The 11,095-nt window shown below is 44.1% G+C and overlaps 1 long non-coding RNA gene and 1 other non-coding gene across 2 annotated transcripts; one reads left to right on the top strand and one right to left on the bottom strand.

Moving 5' to 3' along the window:
• Positions 1-3,428: 3,428 nt before the first annotated feature.
• TRNAL-UAG lies at positions 3,429-3,510 on the bottom strand. The gene has a single exon. It is a non-coding gene; the product is annotated as a tRNA-Leu (tRNA).
• Positions 3,511-3,550: 40 nt separating this feature from the next.
• On the top strand, positions 3,551-8,261 carry LOC117884195. The gene is made up of 3 exons (XR_004647511.1): positions 3,551-3,685; positions 6,739-6,860; positions 7,070-8,261. It is a non-coding gene; the product is annotated as an uncharacterized LOC117884195 (long non-coding RNA).
• Positions 8,262-11,095: the final 2,834 nt, after the last annotated feature.

Here is an 11,095-nt window from a genome sequence, read left to right as displayed (position 1 = left end):
TAAAAGTGTACTTGAAATTCAGCATGTATTAAGGCTCTCTCACATGCAGTGAGTGACCTTCATTAGCATTCATTCATAATGTCCCACAATAGCAGGAGGACTTCAGAAGTAGTGTCCGATTGTTGATGCACTTTGTTCTGGTCCATAGTTAAAGTACCTAATTTCATGGGCCAACAGATACCAGTACAACCTCTGTGTACCTTAATTATATTGAATATTATTAATGAAATAACATTGTTAAGTTAAGGAAATGTCATCATCCTGTACTGCATTTATGCCAGACATTTTTAAAGCTGAAATGTGGATGTCCTGTTTGTGTGTATCCTTTGTCTCTTGACAGTGATGCAAATGTTATGTTATTGGACAAATAAGTATATTATAAAAACTATTTAAACAAGAAGGAAACTTTGGGAAAAGCCCACACACATACACTGACATTTCCTCCCGCTTTGTTCTACTTTCTGTGAGTTACTAAGGCTTGTGTCTTCCTATGTGACCATACAGGACCTAGCAGAATGGAGACATAATCCTGACTTAAATAATAACAATGGTATTACATTTCCTTTTCTTTTTCAAATGATACTTAATAGTTCATCTATTTTTATTGGTCCTTGGCTGGTGAGTATGAATTTTGAGATCACCTTGTATTTATACATTTAGCCAGCTCATGAAATAGGACTTTTTTCTGCAGCACCTCTTTTAAATTGACTTTTCGCTTAATTATTAAGAGAGGTGATGTGTCAGTTGTTTGGTTATATAGGTCTTTTCAGCTGCTAAAATTAACAACATACTTACTGAAAGATTGTTAGAATGAAATAGGCATCTAAAACGCATATATTTTCAGTTATATATTCTCATCTGAATACAACCAGTTGAAAATATACCACTAGATGGAAATGCAAAAAGTTACATGTAGTTTAGCATCATTTTCCAAAGTTCTTCCAAGATAAGGGAAACTGAGCCATTGTCACAAACATCAACTTGCACAGCCAGGTAGATTGAGAACACCAGGAAGATTGTTTGGGCTGCTTTCCCAAAAGCAGAGGGTTGTTTGGCTGACCACAAACCTGCTGGATGTGCCAGAATCCATTGATGATCACTGACATCTAAGTGGAAGCCTCCTCCATCTGACCTCATCCTTATCCAATGACTTCCTGGCAATGTGACTTAATTGGAGACTCACTAACTGGGCCTCCCCTCTGACCACCACAGTCCCTGCAACCCTCAGGAAGGCTATGGCTTAAAAGTAGCACGCACAGTCAGTGGCTATATTACCTTTTCCAGGTGAGGTCTGTGGGGATGAAGGGGGTGGGGGAAGTGTGATGTGCATTCTTGCACTGGCCCACCCAGTCTCCTCCACTTCCCCCAATATGGATCTGCGCCATGCAAAGAATGCTGCTCTCAGGTCTGAGGGGTAGCATGATATTACCAAAGTGTCTGAAACACCCATTTTGTTGTATGATCTAACAACATACTAGCTGCAATCATGTGTGAAAAAGTTTAGTAAGCACTATTCTCCTTTGAGTTACACGGTAAAGGCGCTATATGTTATCCAGTTCCTAACCCACCCTCCCTGTCCCTTTTCAGGGACCCCTCTCACAAGACCATGTCATTTCAGGAACTATGGTCTCTTCTAGAGTTGGAAGCAATAGAGGAAGTTCCTTACCAACCCAAAGGGAAAGGGCTTTGTTCCTGGTACTTCCTGGTCCCAAAGAAATCTGGTGGCCTCCACTATGTTTTAGATATAAGAAAGAGGAACATATTCATCAAAATAATTATGTTTAGGATGGTCTATGATCCCTTCTTTGGAGACTAGAGATTGATATAGTGCCCCCAAGCTACAGAACATGTACTTCCACGTGGCAATACATGCCTCCCACAGGAAGTACCTTTGATTTCTGGTGAGCGCCAATCACTATCCATACGCATTGCTCCCTTTCAGTCTATCTTCATTCCTGAGGGTTTTCTCCAAGTGCATGGCGATGGTGGCAGCCCACCTATGACATTTGGACTTTCAAATTTTTCCCTACGTGTACAATTGGCTAGTCCAAGCAGCATCCAGCAACCAGATCTAGAACAGTGTCCTAGTCCTCAGACAAGTCTTTTCCCAACTAGGCCTGCAATTAAATTTGCAAACGTCCCATTTACTCCCTTCTCAATGCATAATGTTCATAGAGGGAGACCTTTGATGCAACAATAGCCACATCTAGGGTTACCATACGTCCGGATTTTCTCGGACATGCGGTGCCGGGCCGGGGGCTCAGGGGCTCGGCCGGCGGTGCCGGGCCAGGCCGGGGGCTTGGGGGACGGGACGGGCTGGGGACCTGCGGTGCCGGGGGCCAGCCTGGGCTGCGCCTCCTCCCCCCACACCCCCCCTTACCTGCTTCAGGCTTCCCGCGACTCAAATGTTCGCGGGAAGCAGGGGAGGGGGCGGAGACTTTGGGGAGGAGGCGGAGTTGGGGCGGGGCTGGGGGCAGGGCCCCGTGGAGTGTCCTCCTTTCGGAGGCACTAAATATGGTAACCCTAGCCACATCTTACCTCCCAGCTGAAAAATTCCATTCTATAGTTACCCTTTCCAACATCCTCAAATTCAGTCCTGTAACAACAGTGAGAGCCCGCCTTCAGCTCCTAGGCCATATGGCATCATGCATGTCTGTAACCCCACATGCCAGACTTCACCTTCACTGTCTGCAAGCCTGACTTCATTCTGTATACTGTCCTTCCAGTTGCAGGCACCCTCTGACCATGTGGATTTGCATACCTGCTCGAGAGCTCCACTCTCTGACTTGGTGGCTGGACCCTGCAAATGTCTGCAAAGGAGTCCCATTTTTGTCCCCATAACCAGCCTTGACTCTGGTGGTGGCTGCTTCTATCAAAGATTGGGGGGCTCATCTCAGTCAGCTTCAGCCTCAAGCCCAGGACAAGGCATCCATGATCTTCATTGCTGTGGCTCGGCTATCAATGTTGGTTCAAAGAGACCTTCACCCTCTGTCTGTCCCTGCACCAATAACTCTTTCACTAGTTTCAGCTCATCTGTCCCAGAAGCAGGGCAAATCTCTGCATAAGAACCTGGTATCTGTCCACCTGACCGCTTGCATGATCACTGGCTGAACACTCATGGGAAATCATGCTCCCATAAGGTCCTGACCATTTTGGTGAGCATCAGAAAATTCTCCACCAGAACCATATATGCATTGAAGGGGAAGAGGTTTCTATGGGGAAAGAGACAAATTCACAAACATTAAGAAATACAAAGCAGACACAAAATAGCAGATAAGATGATACCCCCTTCCTTCTAAATTGCCCTCGGGCACACCACTATGCATGATGCCGCGTCAGGCATAAAACTGGCATTCTTTCATTAGAAGCAAATTTAAAATACTGATAGGAAACTATCAACTGGCCAAATCTGCAAATAAAAGTTTTCTTGGCAGCGGTGGGATTCGAACCCACGCCATCGAAATGACTGGAGCCTAAATCCAGCGCCTTAGACCACTCGGCCACGCTACCACCTGATTGCTAGGGTGACCTTGAGGGCAATATAAAGAGAACAAGCGCTGACTCGCTGCTTTCCCTGGCCAACCTCCTTCATTTTTGCCACTGAGTTTAAGCCACCAGCTGCTTAGCCAGGCGCCCGGCGGTGTTTGCTCCCCCAGAGAGGAGCCGGAGGGACCAAGTGCAGCGGGTATGTACAGCGACGGGGAGCTCACGGGGAGCGGGCTGGCTGGTTAGGAAGGCGTGGGGGGGCGGGGAGGGGCTCACACCCCGCAAGAGCGTGCACAGCACGGAATAGCCCCTCGGGCCCCTCTGGGGCACCCGGGCAGCGGAGCTGCTGCAGCGCATGGCGCCTTCAGGGCGCCGAGTACGGCAGCGCAGCATTAACCCGCAGGGGCAGCAGGTGGCGCTGCTGCGGCGTCGCTTCCCAGTGCAGCATTAACCCGCAGGGGCAGCAGGTGGCGCTGCTGCGGCGTCGCTTCCCAGTGCAGCATTAACCCGCAGGGGCAGCAGGTGGCGCTGCTGCGGCGTCGCTTCCCTGCCGGCTGCACCTGGCTGAAGCCATCATCCTCCTGCTGCGTGGCACGTGTCCCTGCCCCGGTACGTGCCGTTCCCAGGCTTCGCTCTGCAGCCAGTCAGCCCAGTTCTTATCTGGCGCTCCAGCCTCCACCCGGTGCCTCTCCCGTCCCTGAGGGACTCAGCTCCTCCCCAGCGCCAGCAAAACCCACAGATACGCTGGCTCCTGTAACCGCCCTGCCCTACTGCCGCGGGATGAATTAAAGGGTCCAGCCTGGCTGGTGACCAGATGTCCCGATTTTATAGAGACAGTCCCGATATTTGGGGCTTTGTCTTATATAGGCGCCTATTACTCCCCCACCCCGTCCCGATTTTTCACACTTGCTGTGTGGTCACCCTAAGCCTGGCTGAAGTCCCCGGGGGGCCTTTTTGAAGATGTCAAAGCAAATTAGCAGCCAGTCCCCGCCCACCCCAGGCAAAGGATATTTAATTGGTTTTCGGGCAAAGATGCTATCCCCGAAATAAGGATGATGATGTCTGCAGCCTATGATCCTTTTCTTCTTTGTTGATAATTATGACTACTGCAGCCACCCCAGAGCTATCTTTCGGCTACTTGTGCTTTGAGTTGCTTTTTCTATTTCTCTCTAGCCCACCTCATGAGCTAAGCAGATGCTGTATTTTGTTCCAAATTAACAAAAACTTCGCTTCTTACCAGAACCAAAAAAAATCTGATGTGTTCTGACTTCTACCATTTGCCTCTTTTAACTCAAAAATAATTGAAGGATTTTGTTTAATATACAATAAAAAGGTGTTTCCTCTTAGATAATTCTCAGCCAGCAGTGATTAATCAGACAGGCTATAAACCAGGGGTCGGCAACCTTTCAGAAGTGGTGTGCCGAGTCTTCATTTATTCACTCTAATTTAAGGTTTCGCGTGCCAGTAATCCATTTTAACATTTTTAGAAGGTCTCTTTCTATGAGTCTATAATATATAACTAGACTATTGTTGTATGTAAAGTAAATAAGGCTTTTTAAATGTTTAAGAAGCTTCATTTAAAATTAAATTAAAATGCAGAGCCCCCCGGACCGGTGGCCAGGACCCAGGCAGTGTGAGTGCCACTGAAAATCAGCTTGTGTGCTGCCTTCAGCACACGTGCCATAGGTTACCTACCCCTGCTATAAACCAACAAAAACTGGTTGTTTATAAGGAAAATAATTTCTCATCCTTAAATATAGCCTTGTTAGTGGTTGCCCCTATACATGCTTGTTCCCTTCAAGGAGGGCTTTCTCTCTCTCCCCACTTCTTTGATGAACTGAATATTCCTGGGGAAATTCTGCGCCACTGCCCAATGCAGAATTTTGCAGAAATTAACGTTATGCTCACAGAATTTGCTTTCCCCTATGGAAATGGGCTGCAGTGCTGCTAGCCGCCAGTAGGGGCCACTGGACTGGGTTGCGGCATGTCAGGCACTAGGTCACCTTGCTCTGGTCAGCACTGCTGACTGGGATGTTAAAAGTCCCGATGGCGGTGCTGCCCAGCTAGTGCCTACCTTTTCCGACACTGTGCTGTGCCCCGAAAGCAAGCAGCAGCGGGTCCGGCTTCTAGGCAGGGGGCCATGGGGCTCCGTGCGCTGCCCCTGCCCAGAGCACTGGCTCTGCACTCACATTTGTTGGGAACTGGCCAGTGGAAACTGGGAGGGTGGTGTCTGCAGGTGAGAGTCGCTTGACACCACTTGCACGCCTCCACCTAGGAGGAGCCAGACCTGCTGCTGGCTGCTTCTGGGGCGCAGCATGGGGAGCCTGCCTCTGTACCCCAGCTGTGATGCTGACTGGGAGCTGCCGGAGGTAAGTCTGTGCCCCAACCCCTTGCCCCAGCCCTGAGCCCCCCCAAACCTAGAACCCCTTCCTGCACCCCAAACCCCTCATCCCCAGCCCCATCCCAGAGCCCTGACCCTCTCCCGCACCCCAACTCCCTGCCCCAGTCCAGAGCCCCCTCCCACACCCTGAACTTCTCATTCCTGGCCCCACCTTGCAGCCCTCACCCCCACCCCCCAACCCTCTGCCCCAGCCCTGAGCCCCTCACACACACCTGGGGGCCCCTGCAATTGGGCTCTGAAGAGGAGGGGATTCAGGTGTATTGGCTGGGGAGGCCCTGCATGTGGTCTCTGGGGTGGAAGGGTTGTGGGTATCTGGCCCCCCAGCTTGGCTCAGGGGGGACAGAGAAACAGGAACTGGATTGCAATATGTGTTTCTTTCTCTACTCCCAGGTGAATTTTTGGGTATGTCTGCATTGTTGCAGACATATTTGCTGACAGGTAATTTGAAATAAATTACCAAATTGAAACTGGCATAATTATGTAGTGTTATTATGACAAATAAAATTTGCAGAATTTTTAAATTTTTGGCACAGAATGCCCGCAGGAGTAACTGAAGCAAAATATCAGGCTATTGTATGCTGGAAGCTCAGAAATGCTGCTCTTTTTCTCTCCCCTTCATAGCTTTAAAATCAATCTCGTTCCCTCTCAACAAAATAGAAGCCTTTTAAAAATATGTATGTATGTACTTAAAACTTGTATTTTCAGTCTCTCAGATGCATATTCTCATGGCCACTCGTTACTTTGAGACACACTTTTACATATGCTTTATATATAATGTGCAGTTACAACACTTGTTACCCTTTGCTCCTCCTCAGATGTAAATTTCTACCATTCTTTTCATTTCTGTGTAGTGTTTATCCTTTTGGCTTTTCTCTGGAGAATTATGCCACATCTGAAGTTGTATAAGATGCACTATAGCATAGTAAATATTCTGGCTACAGCTGGGCAAATTCACAACTAAACTCATGACCAGGTAAAATTCATCAGCTTCCATACCTCTTTACACACTTGAAACTCATACAAGGCTCATCAAAAGATTTGCCAAAGTCCACTACCTTTTGTGTGGTCTAGAGTTGATGGCTTTACATCAAAGTCATGGAAAATTCACAGTTTCACAGTGTTACCCCTGAATTTGGGTGAAAACTGGTGGTTTTGACTGTTTTTTGTTTGTTTGTTTTTAAGATGTGGAATCAAGAAGTTCCAACTGAAGCTTTGGAGCAACCATTCAAATTGAAACCACTTAAAATGGCAGCATTAACTGCTGTGTTTTATACAGAACAAGATCTGACTTTTCGTGGCACCTTGCCAGTTATTGTCTTCACCTGGGGAGCCAATTTAGCCACTGTGTAAGCAGATGCATCTCCCATTGACTTCAGAAAGAGTTTTACCAAATAGAACCAGAGCTGAATTTGGTTTGTGGATGGAAGTTTCAGTTTCCTTATCAGGGGACGTAACATGGGCAGTTGTACCTTTGTGATTGCTGTGATGCCAGCAGGAATTGATACAACTATTATTTTGTGTGGGGGGGGGGGTAAACAATTAACTCTGTAACTAAATGCTATAGTTTTAGAACACTAAATGGATATAGATTATACCAGCTCTCTGTATCCTTCTACCATCTGTCTGTATTCTCAGTGTCTGAATTCCACTACATTAAATGGATGTGGTGTGAAAGAGAGTGAGAGAGAGAAAAATTAATATCAAGTGAAGTTATATGCATGTTCATTATGCTTACCCTATGAATCAAGTGAAATTTATGGACCAGCGTGTTTAACTTAGAAAACTGATGGAAACATCCTTAAGGACAGGAAGTTTAGGAAACTAAAGAATTTGATGGCAATTTTGTGCCTGGGATTTTAAAATAATGTAGTTTAAAACTGCTTTACAAGTTTGATACTGACTGCAAGGTGTTTTCCTTTTTAATGAGTAAAAAATGCTGCCCTCTTAGAAACCAGTTTCTCAACAAAATCTAATTTCACTCGTAACACACTGGATTTCTACAGCTTTCACAGTCACTGGAAAATAGCAAGTTGTGCTTACATTGCTAAACATATTAGATCAAGGAGTAATATGTTAGACTTTCAGGATATTAATTTGCTAGGCTGCCACTAGAAATTAATTTTGAATGTTCTCAAGAAAGAATCAAATAAATTAAATGCAAAGCCCATATGTTGTAGTAGAAAAAATTGTTTTCTAAACTGAAAACCAAGAATAAAAATACTGCATATGTGTGCAACAGGGATAAGTTAAAGATACTTAATTTTTGCATTTTTTACTTTTGAGTATTTTAATTGTTCAGACTTTCACTAAACAAATTTGAGTGATATCCTTTAAAAATAAAAAGCAACAGAGGGTCCTGTGGCACCTTTAAGACTAACAGAAGTATTGGAGCATAAGCTTTCGTGGGTGAATGCCCACTTCATCAGATGCAAGACTAACATGGCTACCCCTCTGATCCTTTAAAAATAAAATATCAATGCTTAGTAAAATTAGAATTTAAAGTGTCCTAATTCGTATTCAGAAGTCACACCTCATTAAGGAGAATGGGGTAGAAGGAAGGGTGAATTTTGTATTTTGCTGCTACAATTAGGTTGGATTGTCCCCCTAGATTCATGCATCCATCCGTGAAGAGATGTTCTCCTCTTTGTGCAGAAGGAAGGCTAAGCTGCCACTCTATTCTGGAGAGCGTTGGAGAGAAACCGGTCATATCAGGACAGTATTTATCAACTGAGGGTTACAACTTCCCCACCCCTTTCAGGAGTCATGAAATACTATAATGGGGATTGTGAGGCACTGGCAATTTTATTACAATTCTAAAACAAAAAATATAAAATGTCCACCATTACTTTCGGGAGGCCAAAACATTCACTGTTTGTGAAGTTAAATATAGTAGTTGTAGCATACATTTCTACTATTACTTGTATAATGACTGTAAAGAGATCACAACAGTTTACTTTGAATAAGCAGTTAAGCAGAAAAGATTGAGGAAACTGCTTGAATAAACAGAAAAGATTGAGGAAACTCTGGCCTAGTTCATATCTCTCGTGGAGCTATTATTTCAGATTGCAGTCTCAGGAATATATCCTGCATTGGTCACATTAAGGTTATAGCCACACTATATATTTAAAGGAATTTGTAACCAGTTACTAGCATGGTTGTCTCTAAACATGGCTGTGTCCAACATTCAGTTATGTTATTAATCGTTTCATCCTTTCCAATGGTCTAGGCTGGCATCATGTAACCATAGCCCATTATTTTTATTGCAATGAGGACAAGATATTTTTCCTACAACTGTGCTTGTATAATCAATTTGACAAGTCCTCCTTCCTCTGAGCATTCTGCAGTAGGACATCCCAGAGTGCATTGCTAAACAGAGCTGCTGGTGCTGCTCTCTGTATGTCCTCTAGTTTCTCATTCCCCAGCACTATGGGATTGTTCTTCAGGTTTTCCCAGAAGCCATATGTACAGCTATGCTTCTGCAGCAGAGTAGGAGCTGTGCTGTGGCTATGCAAACAATGGTTATAATGGCAGAGGGCCTGACTAGTAAGTGATTAAGGTGTCTGGGTCTCCACATTGTTACAAAATCACAGATGTAGCATAGCGTGAGGGGGGCTTCAGAAGGTTTTCTTCACAAACAAGAAGCATTGGACATTTTTCTGCTTTAATGAAAGGTTATACTCTGCAGGAAATGAGATTGCCAGAGGCTGTAGGAGGGGTGCATCAATTAATGGCACAATGTAGCTGCTGCTGCTTTGGGTTTTTTTTATATGAAAAGACATACTCTGCAGCCAAAATTGCAGGGATCCTGAAATCAGAGAATCCATTTCCCCCAAGACACACATACACACACATTTTTCCCCCCTGTCTCCCAGTTAAGGTCGGGTTTTTTTAATTAGTTAATTTGTTTTTTGGGGGAGGATTCTGCTCTGTATATTGCAATGAAATATTAGTCTCAGCAGTAGCATTAGAACAGCAAATGCTGTTTCTCTCAACTCAGCTGCTGGGCCTGTCAGAGAAGAACAGATATATTGTGCAGTTCTCCCAATCTGCACATGACATCACAAAAGGCAGTAAGGACTGATTCTGTAACTTTTACTCATGCTGAGTATTTACTCATATGAGTAATTTTAATAAGCATTATGTACCATGAGTAAGAGTTGCAGAATCTGACCCTTAGCAGATGCCCACTGAATATAATGAAGCCAGAATTTGTTTACAGGGAGAAGATTGCATTTTTTGTCATTGGCCCATAACTCATAAATAGGATTTTGCTCAAACATTCCACAAAATTCAGCTTTGGACAGTAACCAAATATGGAAAATTTCAGCCCAGCAAGCGAATGTTTTAGAAAGTTATGAGTGAGCATGTACTGGGTGTTATAAGGGAGACTGTTTTGCAACTTTATTTAGAGTGCATAACCCTATATCATTTCTCTTGGATAGATTAAATTAAAAAGCACACACTTTTATTAAATTTTAGAGGTTGAACTAAAGCTAGGGAGAGCAAAGTAATTTTTACAGGCAAAAATTAGTTCAATTAGTAACTTTGTAGTCTGGTGCTGAGAAACCGGTGGTAAAGGGCATGTTATAAATAGTTAGAAAAAAAGAGAGATTATGATGGTTGCAGCATTCAGAAATTGTGTTGGTTACAGAGAAGGCACGGTAATTTTATTAACCACATAAGCATACAATTTGGACTGGAGTCATCTCAGGATTCTGGGAACACTGTTTTTTCTCTGTAGGCACATTCAGAGGCTTAACATAGGCACTGGCCTAATCATTCCCACTCTAGTCTTTGTACAGGGGGATTAGAATTCCACACATAGGCAGCAAAATTATAACTTTTTGTGCACAGATAATTAGTTATCAATCCTGGTCCTTTTTCACACATCCTTTTCATACAAATGTGTGGAATGTATGTGGTTAAAGTAGCATATAATATTTGTAACTTCTGAAAAGAAGCAATAATACTTTACCCTGGGTGTATAAGAAAAAAAATATCAAACTGTTTCATAGCATTTGAACTTGCTTAACAGACTAATATAGGTAACTAATGGACAAAAACAAGCACAACAGTAATAAAATCTTAATTGAATCAAGTGAAATTGGCTCACAGAAATTCACACACAAAAGAGCAGATCTACTGCCCTGATATCTGCTGTAATTCATTAGTTATTTACTGCATTACACTACTATACCTGCTGGATGC

Source organism: Trachemys scripta, chromosome 10, assembly GCF_013100865.1.
Source record: "Trachemys scripta elegans isolate TJP31775 chromosome 10, CAS_Tse_1.0, whole genome shotgun sequence".
In the NCBI taxonomy this organism is placed as follows: domain Eukaryota; kingdom Metazoa; phylum Chordata; order Testudines; family Emydidae; genus Trachemys; species Trachemys scripta.
Note: the sequence above shows the minus strand (reverse complement) of the source record. Positions and strands in the feature narration are given on the sequence as shown.